Consider the following 13,881-nt stretch of genomic DNA (forward strand, 5'->3'; position numbering starts at 1 on the left):
GCTCTGAGCAGCCAGCCCTGGGAGAGGAGGAGAGACACAGAGTTTTAAAACTTCATTAACAATTAGTTTTGAAATGAATGTGAGAAATGTCACAAGGAAAGGTAACCGGCCCAGACTCACCTGAGCTCAGTAGAATATTATTTTGGTATGGAAACAAGGACCACCAAACCGAGATATTTCTGCGAAGTACCCAAATCATCAGAAAAGGGATGCTTTGTTTTAGGTAGCGGTGACCCTAAAACTAAGCTTAAGAGGACCAGTTCCACCCGCAGGCACAGCCGGTTCTGGCAGGCGAGGCTCGGCAGCCAGCAGTTGGCACTGTTGTTCCACGGGAGAAGGGACGGGCAGCACCAGCCAGGGATGCAGCAGCAGCAGCAGCAGAGTGCAAGCCCAGGGACTGGTCTTCTGAGCATCACTTGTAAACACAGTCCTGATACACACACACTGCCTGTACCTGAGCACACCCACTCTTCATACACACTCTGCCCAGTCATGTCATGAGGAAGGAGAAAATATTTCCATCACTGATACAAATACCATGCTTGCTTAGACTCTACAAGTGCAAATCTAACCTGTCTGGCAGGACAGGTGGAACACAGAGTGATGTGCTGCAGAAGAGCTGGGAAGTTCAAATTGATTTGCCACATGTCACAAAGTAGCAAATGACAAAATCCTTCATGAAAGCAACAAGATAATGCCAAACTCATTCCAAGAATATCTAGAAAAGGGAAGCTTTTTTTCCAAATAAGAGGACCCCTCCTCTCCTTCAGTGGTTTGCTATTTGCAGCGCAGCCCAAAGTAGTGGTAGTTAGTGTAGATGAGCAAAGCAAGGCTGAAAGAGGGGATATCACAACGGAAAGGCAGCCCTTGCAGAACATGCTGTTACAAAGGAAGAGGCATTTGTTGATTTTTCCCATCCCAGACCCCTTCAGTACTTCACAAGGCTTGGAAAAGTCAGAGCACAGCAAAAGGAAAACTCAGATCCTGTTTTTTTACAACTACCTTACCTGTTCCTCACTCAAATAAAATAAAATAAAATAAGACAGTTAAAACTACTTACACTTGTGTAGCAGGGGCAAAGAGAATCTCACTGGGAAAAAAATACTGCCTCCACATGCAGCCCTTCTCCTCTTAGTCCTTAGTAGTAAAAGTCTTGGCAAAAATGTTAAGTAAGGAAGAATATGTAAGAATTAAATAGAAACAAGTTAAATTTAAAGAAAAGGTAATCAATTGGAAACATCTGGGTGGGAACTTTAAAAAAGAAGACAAAACAGAACAAACCCACCACATTTCATTGTGGATCCATGGAAAAGGAAACCAGTACATGAGTACTTCAGTACATAACATGGGGAATTTTATCAGTCTCTAAGCACAGGAGCATGAAAGCTTGTCTGAAGAAAGGGTAGGTATCTGAGCTTTGCCTGTGCTCCTGCTCAGCACCAGAGCTATTTCATCATGATGGGATGCTCTGTAATCAAGGTAATAACTGGCTTTGAACACACAAAAGATAGAATGGTGGAGAAAAGTCTGGGCTAAAAAAATTAGATGGTTAAGGATGAGAGATTGTTACTCAAGGTCTTTCTGTTGGTCACTGGTTTGAGGAGGGGAAAAAGACCTCATGATATGAGAAAGAGAAAGGAAAAAAAAAAGAAGACTTACTGATAAATAACAAAGAAACATTCAAAGAAATTAATTCTGGGATTTGGAAAAGTAAACTGGCCAAGGAGCGAGAGCAGAAGTTTCCCAGTGCATTAAAAAAAAATCCAAAACCAAGACACAGCTTTGTCTAAAAACATGCCACAAGAAAAATATGACAACAGCAGCAGCAAAATCCTTTCCTGCTGTGATTGCAGCAGCAGTAATGCCAGAGCACATCGGGGGGCATGTATACATTGCATTTGGTTTAATAGCCTGAAAAATAAGTAATTAGTTCCTTTGCATTGAGAAAACTTTGCATTTCTCAGACTAGTGAGAAAGAGAAGGCAGTTTAGCACTACATTACCATGTCTGCCTGTTGCAATGGTCCTCATAGTGGGGGAGCAGCCTTTTTGGAGCTGCACCTGAGTTCCTCTAGCTGTTACTGGCACAGCCTCAAAGATAAATTTGCCAAAGAGTTGTCCTTCTGCGAGCACATTCCCTCAGAGCAAGCTTACCACCAAGCACATAATGCCAAGGAAATTTTTCATAAATCCTAAAAGAAAACAGGATGATATTAGTAAACCTCTTTTAATCTGCGTTCAATATTTATTTACTGCATTGCCTTGCATGGATATCTGTATTTACATACATTCTCCTTAGTCACAGCAGTATATAAGCATATGGATAAAGGGGATACAGTGTTGTCTCTTTTAGTTTTACCCCATGCTAAGTCCCCAGTTATTGTCCAAGGGGACATGAAATATGACTGCGAAAATCGGTGTACTATATTGAGAAATCAGCAACTGACTTTTGAAAGTCTGTGTCATACAGCAGGGTCTCACTGCATTGTGTAAGTCATGAATGTCTTACATATTCTGTAAATTCACATTAAAAAATCAAATTACAAAGTTTAAATTATTTTTTATTATGGTCTGGGGTCTCCACTTGCAGAGCAGAGGTAATATAAAACCCATCAGGCTATTTCAGGAAGACAGCATCAGTTCTACACCAGTTATACCCATTCTGCATTCGGAAGTCCCACCACCATCCCAGGGTTTGCAGCACAGAGACTAAGAGCTGAGCTTTGCCTGTATCCAGTAATTCAATTTGCCGGTTTCTTTCACAAGGGAAATTTGACACAAGACACCTTTAATCTCACTGCTGCCTCTGCCCATCACTTTAAAGGAAGCTGCAGCAACAGTGGAAAAACTAGATGCCTCTAGTTAAAGGGAAATCTGGATTTTAAAATGTCACCACTAGACGTCCCCTTAGCTCTAGCCAACCAAGCCGAGGTGCTTCCGTAGCCTTGATGGCTTCTTCCAGCCACCCTGTGCAACACCAGTGGCCAGGAAAGGAGCAAGGACTCTCCAGGGACTCTACCTACCACCTCACAGTTTTTAGACCATGTTAGCTCCACCCATGATTTATGTGCTACTGTCACACCCCGTGCTTGCCAAGCAGAAACATACCTTAAGTGTTAGCGGTTGGCTGAGAAGAACGGGTCCATTCAGGCCTGGTTACAGCCTGTCTTTGCCTTTCTGACTGCCTGGGGAAAGCCACTGAGGTGGATCTGCACCAATTCTGATCCCAGCAGGTCTAGAAATTTCCTCTGATACCCTAATGAAGAAGTAGAGGTTCAGCGGGTGTAAGGCAAAGCAGCTGTCAAGGGAGCCAGTCTACACTCTCTGTGAATGGCCCTTACCTTTCAGAAGAGAAGATCTTACATTCCCCACATCCTGCCTGTGACATGAGGTTAGATAAAATATGTTTAGGAGGCATGACCTGGCCTGTAGCCCAGCTGTCCGACCACAGTAACCACACTCTTTCCTTATAAACAAGACACTGTTCCTTCTGGGTATCTGCGATTTGCCAGTTCAGCTTTGTTCAGCTTTATTCAGCTCACTAGAATGATTGTTGTTGTTGTTGTTGTTGTTAATGGATTTTCCAAAATCAAAACAACGGCTGTGGAACACTTAAAAACCACTGCTTTTCCTGAAGCTTTGGTGAAACATGGAAAGATCATCTGTTGCTTAGCCGCTTGAAGTGGGTTGTTTAGCTGCTTGAAAAAGTTTTCAAGGAAACTTCCCTGAGAGATGTGGTCACCTGCCGAGACTGACACTCACACCTTATGTCATAGCTCAAAAGAATGAGATCATCATCACTTCAGGCATTTCAACATGAGATAGAAGGATCAGTTGAGAATTAAGTTCTGCTCTATCAGAGTGTCAAGAGAATAGAGTAAACGACCCAAGGGAGGATTTTCTTTCTGCTCCCCAGTTAAAGCCACAACCACTAACCTTTTCCCCAATAATTTTCGCTCCTCATTAATATAAATTCAATAATCTCTCTGCCAACAGGGAGTATTGTGAATAACTCATCAAGTAAATTGCTTGGACATAGTTACAAATATTCCACTAATAATCACCACAAGATCTCCTGCTGTCTTACTGCGCTCAGGTATTTCACTGTTGACTCTGGTACACACCTGTAATTGTCACTCTAATCAAAATGAGGTTCCAGAATCACTGCTGCTCCTCCTCCTGAGGATGGCAGATCGCAAATGCATACCAAGAAAACACAATCTCTTTGTAACACACCTTCTTATATTCCTTCTCATATTCCTTTCACAGTATCCAAGCCTTGCCACTCACTAAATACTATCAGTCAGGACACATGTAAGTGATTTAAATCTGTACTGGAATAGTAAGAGTGGAGTTTTCTGTCTTCCAGTCAAGACCTTGCTCAGCCAGAAAGGCCCCTAAGTCACTTTCTGAGATGTGAGTTGGCTTTCTTCTCTGTTCTCTCAGAAATTCAAACATTATATGTTAAAGCAGGCAGAGCATCATAATGTATACCCATTGGAGTTTTTGAGGGGTTAGGGCAAGAAGTAAGTCTTTAAATCACAGGAAGGGAGGTTCAGGTGAGGTGTAAAGGCCTCTTTTCCAGCAGTAGGGATGATGAAATAGTGGAACGGAGCACTTGGGGATGGTGTGGGATCTTGAACACTGGACATCCTTGAGGACAGGTCATGAAAGCAACCCCAAGAGACATTTGCCTGAAGTTGATTCTCCTTTTGAACATGTCCCCAGCCCCATCACCTCTCCGGTACCACAGTAACACAGTGGGAACAGTCTTTTCCTCTAGTTTAAAATGAGAGATGCTCCTCTGGGTACTGTGACAGTAGCAGTTACAGAAGATGCAGAAACTCTTTCTCTTTCAGACACCAGCTGGGGTTATTTTACAGGGACAACTTTCCAATCAAAAAGGAGGCAGAGCTAAACGATTTCTTTGCCAACTCCACCCTCCGTAAGTATATGCCAATCTTTCTTTGGACTTTGCCCGTGAATTTGAAAGGTAACCAGAAAGCATCAGATAAGAAACTGGACACATCAAAATAGTCAAACAAAACCTGAAGGACTTTGACAATAAACACGCATGGAGTGAAGACACTTTCACACAGATTCCTCACTTCAGCATGCAGGAAGACCTACAGCAGGAATTTCGTTTAGGACAGAAAAATACAACACTGAGATCTTTATAGCAATCTCTAGCTACTCTCTCTGGTACTTTTTGTCCCCCACAGAGATCACAAGCTCACAGAGGTGCCATCTTTTGGGCACCATACAAACATGGGACAAGTGCAGGAACGCCCTGAATGGTAACGTAATACAAACAGAGATAAGGGAAGAGGAACAACAGTGAACAAATGTAATGCACTCTGATTACCAGAAAAATCCTGGCTTGCTTCCTAGAGAAGCTGTGGTGGTAGAAGCTGTAGTGGCACCTGAATCAAAGAGGCCTCCTGGAGCAGAGGACAACATAGTGTTAGCCAAAATACCTTGGGGCTAAATAGATCAAATAAGCACGTCACCACCATGACAAAGCAAAAGATATCCGTAGAAGGACAACTGAAAGATTCAGTGTGCTCACGCCACTCTAAAAGGCTTAAACAAACTAAACTTAAAACAGTTCAGCTGGTTTATCTTTTTAGATAATTTATAGAGCAGTATCGTACCAGCACAGTAGGGCCCACTCAGGACAAGGGGATCACCCCAGCTCTGTCCCCTCACCAGAATACCTCTCCTGGCAGAAGCTGGGTGGGACGTGCAGTGCTTCTGATGGAAGGAGGCTCAGGTGCCTTAGCCTGTGTCCCTTGGAGGTGATGCAGATTTGATGGCCAAAGGGGCCCTCAGCATGGCAGCAGCCCACAGCCATTTACACCAGGTTCCTTCAACAGACTCAAATGCACTCCTAAATCAGTCTGAAACTACGGCCTCCTCTGCATTCACTCCTAAACTTAATACAGTTTATGTCAGATTCATCCTTCCTCTCCCTCTCTCAATCACATCCACACACACAGACACACTAAAAAGATAGGCAATTCACTGTTCAGTGTTATTTCATGAGTTCCACTTTCTAATGACACTCCCCAAACCTGGTACCTCTTCTTAAGGTTAAAATACAGACTTTCACTCTGATCATTTCAGAAAGGGTAGAGTTATTGCTTTGCTTCCAGCTAAGCAAATTAACTGAATTTGCAAATCACAGCTACCTTCACAATTGTAGCACTAACACAGGGAAAATGGCACCTCGGCTGGAAATTCTTTCAGCTCCTGATGTCTGAGAGCAAACTTTCTTGGAACTATGAAAGCAAATTATTTTTCTATTTGAACAGAACTCCTTCCTACCACTTTGATACCAGGCTGCTATCACTATTCAAGTATGCAAATCTGACCAAGCCACCAACATAAATGTTAAAAATCTCCCTGGGAATAAAAGTACTGTTTGTACAAACTTTAAAATCCTTCTCCCACCTTCCAAGCAAAGGCTACTCTAGCAGCTGGTAGAATGAGGCTCTCCCAGTGAGGTGGGAGCGGAAACACGACAGCTTATCCTTATGCACTGTCTTCAGTGTTTTGCTGAGTTAGGAAAGGACAGGACACCAAACACATTCCATGGCACTCTGCCAAGCTGGGGCCCAAAGGGTAAACAGAAAGTAATACACAGGATGCAAAAGCGTCTTTAAAGAAAAGAAAAAGAAGAAAGGGGCACCAGGTGGTCACTGAAATGATCCAGAACAGAGGAATGCGAATGAACATTTCGAGTTCTGCTCTTAACACCTTATTAAACATATAAGGATCTGTGTCTTAGGAGCAGGCTGTTCTGGGAGAGCCATGTCAGGCTGAGATTTTGCAAATAATCCATCTCCTCCCCAGTCACCGGTGAAGTCACCACCTCAGCGCCCAAGCGTCCCTCTCTTTCCAGCACTACAGTTAAGCATAATCGCTCCAAACATTTTTTTCCCTGATTAAACTGACTTCCAGTGCCATTACAGTAAATTACCACAAGCAGGTTTTGTTCATTTGCTTTTTAACTGCGGACTCATATAACACAGCGTGCAAACCCTAACGAAGGGCATTTGTACGCCAATGAGGGTCGATACCACAGTTTAACAGAGAGCAGCTTTGTAAAGGGAGAACAAGGCTACTGCAGTGTGCTCTAGGGCTTTTACTTCCTATGGCCAGCGCCGGATCTCTGTTCCGTGTTAATGAACAGCTGCTGTTCATTCAACCATCGAGGTGGTCCGCTGGGACGGGCCGCTGTGGGACAATTCGGAGGGGACACGCTGCATGAGCGTGTCCCCCTCCACCTATCTGAGCGCTTGGCATGAACAATGCTGGCCAAACCATCCGTGCATATCACAAAACTCGGGAAGTCACACAGCATCATTTAGGTCTCATGCTCTTTGGTTCAAAGGCAGAGTGGTGCAGAAAAGGGCTCTGCTGCTAAGAAAAATAAGCTCTTTTAGAGCCAAGAGGTGGCCATTACAAAAGCTGTGTTCCTTCAGCCAGGTATTCCAGAAGAGCTTCTGGGCTGTGATGAGGCCTTTCCATCTGGTGGGACACTCTCCCATACAAGCTAATGTTCCAGTGATTTTCATTCAATCTCAGGTGACCCTTTTTTTTTTTTGAGGAGGCATGAAGACGGTGTATTAAGTGCTGTCTGCTCTTAATTTTTTTTCCTAAGCTAAAATAACTCAAAAGTCAATTATTTAAAAAAAAAAACCAAAACCAACCAAACAATAAACAAACAAAACCCCAAACCCACACAGCAACAACAAAAAAACCCACAAAACACACCTTCATGCTGAAATAAGAGTCCAGGCACTTGCAGTAGTTTACTGGAAACCTGCTTAAATACATGGCTTTAATTAAAAGGGTGTAGCTTTTTTTTTTTTTTACACAAGCCTCGAGAGAGAGCCTTGCCCAGGAAAGGTGAAGGGGACAGGAGGTGAAGGCCAGCCCAAATAAAACCTGGCCATGTGACCATAGAATATTTTTGTGCTATCCTTTCCTTCCCAGCTAGCTGTCCATCCTGTCTGGGAACCTGGCTGCCTCCCTAAGCACACGTGAAGGATGAGCCATGCTCCCAGCCTATGTGCTGCAGCTTCACTGGTCTCACGACAGCCTCGGTCAGCCTCCCCTTATCTTTATTCTCTCTCCCTCGAAAAAGCAAATAAAACCCCCTGAGCCTCTCCAAAGCCAGTTGCCAAGCAGAAATGAAGCAGAAATCCCAAACAGAAACATTGCCACTAGATTATTTACAGGCAAATACATACATGGCAATTGCTGTATCCCTTTATATCTATTTTCTCACCTTTTTGTTTTGGCACAAGAAATAGGCAGCATGTGACAGTAAGGTCAGGGTATCTCTGGTTACAGCAGTGCCTAAGAAGCGTTGTTCTAGTAAAACGACACCATGTACAAGCCACATTATATAAAAAGCAAAGGAGGCACAGGCATGGGATACGAAGCACTCCAAACACAGAGATATCCACACTAGCCTTAAATGATGAGACTACTGCTACAGGTCCTGCCCAAAAAGCAGAATGCAGTCTACTCTAAACTTGGCACTGCTGTAGCAAAACAATTAGGGATAGCTGGAGAGGCAGTCCCGCTGCTGCAGCTGCCCAGCTCGCACAGCCTGGGTCCCTACGCAGAGCTGCTCTTTCCCACTGTGTTACAGGGGGCTCACGTGCCTGATAGATCTCTAGTTTGGACAGATAATGTGAACAGAACTAGGCAGCACTGCCAACATCAGCCACAAGGTAGGTGGAGAGCGAGTAGGATGTCATCACCCAAAAGTTCGTGAGGCAACCACTACCCTTGCTCGGCACAGCATTCCTGCCAGTGTAACATAACAAACAGCTGCTTGATTTTTGCAGGTGTCTGTACAAGATTTCCCATCCTCAGTGTGTCCCTTTCTCCTGTTTTCTGTTTGGTTTGACTCCTCAAACTACTGTTTTTCAGTTGATTTCAAAAAAGCACCAAAAAATCAGTATAGGTTGGGTAAACATAGCGGACGCTCCCCAGAAGGTTCATAAACCTTCCACTAAGCTATCCAGAGCTTCAGTTTTCTACCAAAGTGCCTGAAAACAATTTTTCTGCTTTCTCATTTCATTAGGAGGCTGTTGCACAGCTCTAACACTGATATTGCAGTAAGGACCTTTTGAAGCTACTGATTGGCACGTCTTTTCCATTTATTTTCTAATAAAAAAGAATCATACACACTAAGCTTTCTAAATAGCAACTGTACTGGCATGTAGCCACAGCGGAAAGCACTGCAAAAGCCCCTGATGCTTTTACTTTACAATAAATTCAGACAGCTTTGTTTACAAACGGGACTGACCTTTCATTTAACTAACTTTTTAAAGAAAATCCGAGAAAATTTATTAGTCCACTGTGTCAAATACATTCTCTGAGCAACAAACAGACCTCTGATCCCTTTTACTTGCATCCAGACATTTCAAGACTGGTTCAGTAGGTGTTTTTTCATTTCCAGTTAATGGGGGCTTATCATGGTTTATACACTGATCCTGTTCCCTTTAAAATTAACCACATCTCCAAGGTGCAAGATTAAAAAGGAGTGTTCAAAACCATGAGTTTTTTTCGCAAAGATACCCAACTTAGACTCCCCTTGGCCCCACAAATCACATTTCCGTAGCATCACTGCAGCGACAAAGTGCAAGACCTTACCAAAATCCCTCCAAAATTCCCAATTTACCTTTTTCCACCTTTTAATTCAAGCTTCTAACTATATTTGTGCAAAAGACCAGAAGATGTTGCATACAGGTATAACCAAATGACAGCTGTCTTCATCAAATCCCTTTTGCAGTCCTGGAAGTGTTGGGAAGCACTTTATGGCAACTTGTTCCCAGAAGAAGTGCTTGAATGGCTGCAAGTTCCCAGCCCCAGGAAAAACCTGGCCGGTGAGAAGCAGGATGAGCTTCAGCAACCACAGGGATTACGGTGCCGGAGGAGAACATGAAGGAGAAAATTTAATTCCTTGTTGTGAGAGATTTCAGCAAAGGCTTGAACTTCTGTCTCCTGCATCACACTCAGGTGCTCTCCTCTCACGATTAAGTTAATTGCCATTTGTTTTTTCACTTTTCTTCTCACTTTCTACATCTTTAAACGTTGATCAAGAGGGGAACAGCTCCACCCAGCAAGCTCGAAGAGGCAGGGGCTTCAGGTCTACATCCAGGTCTAACTGAGCTGTAGCTTGAAGCCAGTTGCCCCTTTACCTCCCTGCCCAGCAGGCAGGGTTTCATCTCCTGAAATCTCCCCTCCTCAGGTTTCTTAACAACATCATTTATAAAACTCTCCTTTTGCTTTGATGAAGAATGAAAACCAGACGTGCTAATCCTCACTTTTTCATGAGGAAATCTTCCATCACCATTTCCTGCCAACCCCAACTGTTGCCTTATTAACATGCATATATTTCAAGGGTACAGACTGCCTCACCGGTAGTGGAAATTTAGATAGGAATTTTGGAGCAAGGACACAACATGCAACACAATGAAGATCTAGATAGGGAGAAAATTTGGGCTATCAATATTTGTACAAATGTGTTTCTATATTATACATGATGATTTCTGCAAAACAGGGAGTATTTAAAAAAATTAAATTGTCCTGAAAGAAAAAAAAAAAACAAATGGAAAATATAAAAACAGGAGGAGACAAAATGAAGATATTTCTAAAAGAAAGGGACCTTTAAAAGCACAACGATGGGGCAGGCTATAGTGAACTTAAATACCAGCCTGCAATAAACTCCATGTAACAGGATCCCTCAACCTAGTCCAGCTCTTAGGGAGGTTTCAGCTCCACTTTCCAGGCATATCTCTTCGACCTTGTCTCTGTCACATAAACAAACTGAAAAGAACATATGTTTTTAAGTTTGTTTCTGAAATAACCAGACTGAAGCAGAAATACTGCACTGCCTACACTACTCTCCCCCCACCTTCCTCAGGGGAGAGAGCAGAGAAAAACCATGCGTGTTAGTCATATCAGATGAAGTGCTACAGCGACGAGGATTTATACAAAGCAGAGACAAAAAAAGTCTGTTGGTCCCAGCTGCGGGTGAACAATGAGCTGTGAGACCAGGCAGTGACTGAGTGCCAAGGCTCACTCACCTCCAGCCTCGATGGACTCCCCGAAGTACACATCAGCCCCGCGAGTGTGCAAGAAATCACCAGGCACGTTGCAGGGACGTGTCTGCCCTCTGCAACATGTAGAGCTGAGGATGTGCACCAAGAGAACCCTGTAAATGGATTGGGCAGGAGGGGCAAGGTATTGCTGCCCCAGCCTCTGCTGCCCTTTCACGACAGAGGTGGACCACACTCAAGGGACTACAGGTACCGAGGAGGTGTTTTGGTCCATCAGAGGATGCTATAGCAGCCCAAGAGGTGCCCTGACAGCCTCATATGTAAAAATCAAGGATCCTGCAGTTCTAATCATAGTAACAACTTCAAAAGGAATTACCTCTAGTATCAATAAAGGCTGGGGGATCAAGGGATCGAGACCAGCCCTGTCAAAGACTTCAGGGCAGTGGAGGATGAAAGACTGGACATGACCAGAAAATGTGGGCTTGTGGCCCAGAAAGCCAACCATGTCCTGGGCTGCATCAAGAGATGAGCATTCTCACACTACTGCAAATACGTAATTACCTATGAAAGCAAACTGACTGCATCTACATCCAGCCCTTTCTTTTCTACCCTAGACACTGAGCTCTGCAGATCCTTTTCCTGTCATAGGCCTGCTTGTTCCTTGAAATATAGGCTGCATGCTCTCCATGGATTAGAAAGACATTTTATATCTGTGCCTACAGTAAGTGGAACTATATACCTGAAATGGAAGCTTGTTTTTTCAGGAAAGTCAAAATTTCAGACACATGGAATTTCTAATAATCATTATTATACTCACAAATGGATTTTCCCATTTCTCAGTTTGGAGACTCAAAAGTTTTAAGGAAGGTTTATCTGAAAGACATATCGAATTGGTAGGAGAACCCAAGACTTCCTGTCAAAATTGTCATTTAATGAGCCTACAGGTAAGATATAAAATACTTCTGTAAATGAAGGAAGATAAAAAAAGTGAATTTCCACTTTGGAGAATTTTACTTGTTGTCTGCCTACAACAACAGTACTGTGCATAACTAGTGGAATTGCTGTCACAGTGTCAGGTCTGCAGAGAATAAATAGCTATTTATTTTTTTAAATGATTAAAAATTTCAGGATCTAGCACTTCAAAGGCACTGTGCCAACAATGGAAAAAATTTACTTTGCAAAATTTTAGAAAGCTCAAATTGGCTTTAAAACATTTAATAAAATTTTATGATACAATCCTACCCTACAGCGACCATTAATCCCATATGGCTATGGGAGATACCAAGTAACCTATGAAAGCTGGAAGAGAACCTTTTGTTTTATTTCCAGTCTATAGTGTTTACTAAAGCAATTACAGGAGATTTAACAAATCATCTTAAAAAAAGAAGTTGCTGTAAGCTCCCCTTTCTTGTTATGACAGGCAGCCCCATGACTTATTCTGGGTTCTAGCCCCAGCTCTGCCCCAGCTGTTTTTCCAGTCTTATGCAAACAAGGAATAGTTCGTTTATTTCTGTTTCCTAATCCCAAATTGTATCACTACCATTTGATTTGCAGAGATGCCACACAATGCCCCGGAGAGAGCAGGTTTAACATCATGCTGCCTCATTGCACAAGATGACACAAGGCATGGAAGAGTGGTAGTAGAAGGTCAAGACTTTTATAAAAGGTAGCTATTTGGGCATAAGTTTGAATAAGGATGCCAATGAAGTTCCAGCAGGCAAGGTGGTATGGAAGACAAGCGATAGGCTCGTAGAGCTTGGCAGAATGTGATAAGTGGGTTTCACAATACATCAGGAGATTTCTCAATTCGCCAATGTACATGTGAACACCAAAAATTCAGTGGCAATGTGGGAAAAGAAAAGCAGAAGATGAATTTTTTTTTTTTTTTTTTTTTTTTTTTTACCTGGGCTGCAAAGCAGACAAAAGGAATGACCATTGCAAATTGAGAGTGTACTGAAAGTAAAAAACCATCTTTGTGGTCTGCATGCAGCACCTTGGTACTAAATGTGGAATGAAGTGTTGAACACAGCTGTAAATCCCACCAGCCCCGATAAAACTTCTGTTCATAAAGCACAAGCACTCAGGTGGGGCTTCACCTCCTTTGGCAGCACCATTCTGCTCCCACCAGCACTGCCCTCCTCCTGGGCTGCCGTGATGGTTCCCTTCTGGCATGACAGCTCCAGGACAAGGACTAACTCACGCAAAGATGAGCTTATCTGTCCTTTTAAAGTATTCTGGAACACCTTGAAAAGTGTACAGGTAGGGTAAAGAGCATCAATGGGATGCTTTAAAGTCTAATCTTCTAAATCCGTGTTGTTCTGACACAGAGCACTGCCCACTAGCAGGCAGCACCAGCAAAACCCAAAATACCATCTGTTTTTAAAGCATCCACGGGAAATACCTGCAAGCAAAGAAACCAGCAGGCTGTTAGATTTTACCTGTGGGGTTCTCTTTACAAGCTATTAGTTTCCTCCTCGTGACATTGGCTCCTGTCCAAGTGAGATGTACTTCAAAGGAAGAGCTTCCCCAGTAGAGACTCGAAGCTGGAAGTGCAGTCACCAACGGGGACAGGCCACTATGGGACCCTCATCTCCAAGCCTGTGTTGCTTTCACCCTTTTGAAGAATAAAAGATAAGAAAAAGAAACTTCAAGTGCTATGTTTTCTTGTGGCTATTTGCCATGTGGTGCACTGAGGAAAAATGTTGTGCGACTTTTGTGCAGTCCCGACTGCAAGAAGGTGCTGGTGTAGCCCTGTTGCAATTAGTCAGATATGTCTGCTTGTTGCTGGAGGCAAGGAA

At 43.2% G+C, this 13,881-nt stretch overlaps 1 long non-coding RNA gene across 5 annotated transcripts in view; it reads right to left on the reverse strand.

The window, feature by feature from the left end:
• The window catches only part of LOC108492392, a 111,944-nt gene that overhangs the window by 90,361 nt on the left and 7,702 nt on the right, over positions 1–13,881 (reverse strand). For all 5 annotated transcript variants that reach the window (XR_001873092.1, XR_001873093.1, XR_001873095.1 and 2 more), the window contains exons 5-7: positions 13,522–13,697; positions 3,108–3,255; positions 2,003–2,191 (exon numbers count right to left, since the gene is read on the reverse strand). This is a non-coding gene — a long non-coding RNA (uncharacterized LOC108492392). The remainder of the gene's footprint in view (positions 1–2,002; positions 2,192–3,107; positions 3,256–13,521; positions 13,698–13,881) is intronic.

The sequence above is a fragment of the Lepidothrix coronata genome, unplaced genomic scaffold, assembly GCF_001604755.1.
Source record: "Lepidothrix coronata isolate B3197 unplaced genomic scaffold, Lepidothrix_coronata-1.0 Scaffold10, whole genome shotgun sequence".
In the NCBI taxonomy this organism is placed as follows: domain Eukaryota; kingdom Metazoa; phylum Chordata; class Aves; order Passeriformes; family Pipridae; genus Lepidothrix; species Lepidothrix coronata.